At 37.4% G+C, this 3,791-nt stretch overlaps 1 pseudogene; it reads right to left on the reverse strand.

Moving 5' to 3' along the window:
* Window positions 1-552: 552 nt before the first annotated feature.
* Window positions 553-3,791, reverse strand: part of LOC109860701 — an 8,408-nt pseudogene continuing 5,169 nt past the window's right edge.

Below are 3,791 nucleotides of genomic sequence, written 5' to 3' on the forward strand. Positions count from 1 at the left end.
TATATAAATTACTAAAGTCACTTTCAATGCAGAGTTAATCTTTTCAATGTTTTTGATAATATTATGGTAACTTATGACTGTCAGTATTATTGGTAACCGCGTCAATATGTATCATCGGTAACCATGCCAATATATGGATTAAATCTCGGGCCGCTGGTGCGTGCTAGTAGGAGGCAGCCGGAGGAGAACTACTTCTCCTCACGGCGCACGATATGGTGCTCCGCACTGTACGTCTGTCAACTAATCGCTTTTAACAATTATGTTTTTTTCTTTTTGCTGTAAAATCATATGTGTTTTGGCCATTTTTTAAATATTATTATAAGAATTATATAATGACAATATATTTTTTACTTAATTTTTACAATAATCTTATATCATGTAAATAAAAACGCAGAGCGCTGGCTCTCATAAGCAAAAAACAGCTTTGTTTTTTGGTGCAAAGCAACCAATCTTTATTAGTGCAGAAGCAGCCTGTTTTTATTGGCGCACAACAGCCTTTTTTTATAAGCGCAGAAACAGCCTTCTTTTTATTGGCACAGAAGTGGCCTGTTTTTATAGGCGCTGAAGCAGTCTGTTTTTATAGACGCAAAGCAGCCTGGTTTTATTGGCGTAAAGCACCCAGTCTTTATAGGCGCAGAGCAGCCTGGTTGTATTGGCGCAAAGCAGCCAGTCTTTATAGGCGCAAGGCAACCTATTCTTATGATATTTATATTGACCTTGTATACAGTTACCTGCAACAATAAAAATACAAAATATAATATAAATGCAAAATACATGTAATAAAACGCGGAAACGCGGAACAAAATATAACTAGATTTCCGCGAATTGAGTTTGTTTCTTCTCGCATGTTTGAGCAAAAAAGCAGAATCCGTTATTTCTGTGTGTATCACGTACCGCTGCTTTTAAATGAAAACGTCAAAATTTGAGAATACACTGTATTCGCGTTGACAATGCTTCTTTTTTCGTTTGATGGCTCCAAAAGGATCTCTGCCACACGGACAGGAATCGCGTTGACAATATTTCGACGTTCTCGTTCCGCGAGTTTGTTTCTCCTTATATTACATAAAGCACAATTTACGCGAAAAACCAGAACGATATAGTGGCAAATAGATATTTGTATTTATTTTTGAAAATTGTTCTTTCTAAATTGTTAAAAATTAATATTTTATAATTTTCCGTTACGCTTTTCTGCCTAAAATACGCTCCTTATAAAAAAAGGTACTTAAAACAGAAAAAACACAGAAATCTAGTAAAGTCTAGTTACTTTTAACAATAATAAAATTAAATATAAAAAGAAGGTCTGTTACGAGCTAAATAGAAGATCTTTGTATTTATTTAATTATAATATCAAAAAACGTATAATGTAATATAAGTAACGCACGCAAACGTTTCGACTCTTACTTGAGTCATCTTCAGTGTACATGAAAAATTAAAAAAATGAATACAATCACGCCATTCAGAAGAAGATGATGGTGNTGTGGATGTTCTCAATATAATAATATAAATTGTAAAATTTTACATATTGTAGTTGTTTGACTTCCTGAAAGAGTTATACAGTTAACAAAGTCACATAAATATTCACCAGAGTAAACAAAGCAGTTNAACTTACATGTTTAGAGTCAAAAATCAAACGGTGATCAGAACGTAAAGGCAACGATTTATATACTTGAATCCCCACCCCCAAAACACAGTCAAAGTAAACAAGTCAGTTAAAATTAAAAACAGTTAAAATTTAAAATTCAGAGTTTTGAAGATTTGATTTCATCAAGTAAGGTAAAATAAGCATGGTCAAGTAAGTCAGTATTGTTAACTAAATTTAAACCAAAAATCTGTTCTTTTATATGTATAATTTCGGAAATCAATCTTTTGTAAAAGTTAGATTCATGGTCTAAGATTTGAATATTATTCCAATCAAACGTATGATTGTAATCTAACCTGTGTTTTGAAATTACTGAGAGTTGTGAAGTTGTCTTTTTCATATTATTTATATGTTCTTTTATTCGCGTTTTTAATTGCCTTTTAGTTTGACCAACGTAAGACGCACAACAGTTCATACAATTAATTTTGTAAATAATATTACTGTTAAAGTCATGTGGAACTAAATCTTTATGTACTTTAATAATCCGATTGAGTCTGTTAAAATATTTATAACCTATGATAATATCTTCTTTAAGAAAGTTATTGCTAATATTTTTGGATATATTATTGCTATATAGTAAAACAATTAATTTTCTATCAGTCAATGTGGAAGAACCAAATTCAAATGAATTGTTAATTTTTTTGGATATAAACTTTTTGATCCTAGAATTAATGTTAGAGAAAATAAAATCAAGAGGGTAACCATTGTTTAACAAAGTATCAATGACAAAGATAATATTTTTAGTATGAAAATCCGNATGTGATAATAACAGAGCTCTATCAATTAAGCCGAAAATTGTTCCTNTTTTATGACAAAGAGGGTGATGAGAAAAAAAATGAAAGGAACCTTCCTGAAAAGGTTTTTTTATGAAACCAATCTAATTTCAGTTTTGAATTAGTAACCTGAATGGATAAATCTAAGAAGTTAATACAATGGTTATCCTTCAATTCCGTAGTAAATTTAATTCTATTGTGAAACGCATTAAACGTAGAAACATTACCACTAACTATGTGTGCTGGAGCGGCCATGACGATGTCATCTACGTAACGGTAGTAAAAAGTAATTCAATCTCTTAAATAACCTAATATATTTATGCATTGTGACGTGACACCTTTTCGGTGTCCGTCACAGGGTAATTAATACGGCCGCAAGGAGGGCGGTAGGCCCGCGTCTCTCCTTATTTAAAGAGAGCGACCTATCTTATATTGCGTGGCGTCTCAAAGGACGCCGGTTTTCAAATATTGAAGCAGCTGCCGAGCGAAACGCGCGCTGATCACGCGCCCGCGATTACGATCTTTTGTATTGTATTTTTTTTTATCCATTTCTGTAAAGCAAGCCACGGTGCGGCTAATTGTTTTGTGTGTGTGTCGTCCCGTCAGTTACAGCAATCGGAGGGAGAAGAGCTAATTAGCAATCAGTCTCACGGGAAGAAGAGAGAAGAAACAGAGCGAACAGCCAAGAAACAGTAGCGTACGAATCGAGCGGTCAAGGGGCGAGGAATGACCGGTTGTCTCGGAGAAGGCGGTCGGAAAAGGCGCCACCCTGACACTTACGACGTTGTCGGGATCCAATGAGCGTGTACGACCCGCCGACCCGAGGTAGAGGATACGCCTTAGAAAGCTGCGGAATCTTCCACAGGAATCGGGCGGTAAGGGCCCGACGCGGCTCTACAGTCGCCCTTGGAAGGACAGCGCGGATCTACGCGAGTGGCGATCGATCACCGCGCCACGCGACGAGTCACCTGATTGGCTGATTAGCGTACGCAGGGGATCTAGCAGAACGCGGAAGCCGAACGCCGCAAGACTCGAGAGACACTGTTGTGCAAACCAGCAAAGAGAGTGTGGGCTGCCGGAGAACCTCCGAAAATAATGCGTGCTAGAATGCGAAGTTGAGTATCGGTGTCGAACACCTGCTGCCTAAGGGAGAACCGAGGATATCCCGGTGCCTAAGCTCCGGAACAACGAGTGAAGGCTGATTGCGAGAAGCTGTCGATGCCAAGTGAGTGCCTCCAGGTTTCCTCACCCCCGCAACTGCGTGTCGCGAGTCCGTTTTTCCGGGGTGATACTCTATTGACCACAGTACGATTCGACACCGCTCGATTCGACACAGATTTATTTGACACGAAATTATTCGACACCGTACGATTCGACAC

Source organism: Pseudomyrmex gracilis, unplaced genomic scaffold (assembly GCF_002006095.1).
Source record: "Pseudomyrmex gracilis isolate BER0280 unplaced genomic scaffold, ASM200609v1 scaffold_450, whole genome shotgun sequence".
Classification (NCBI taxonomy): domain Eukaryota; kingdom Metazoa; phylum Arthropoda; class Insecta; order Hymenoptera; family Formicidae; genus Pseudomyrmex; species Pseudomyrmex gracilis.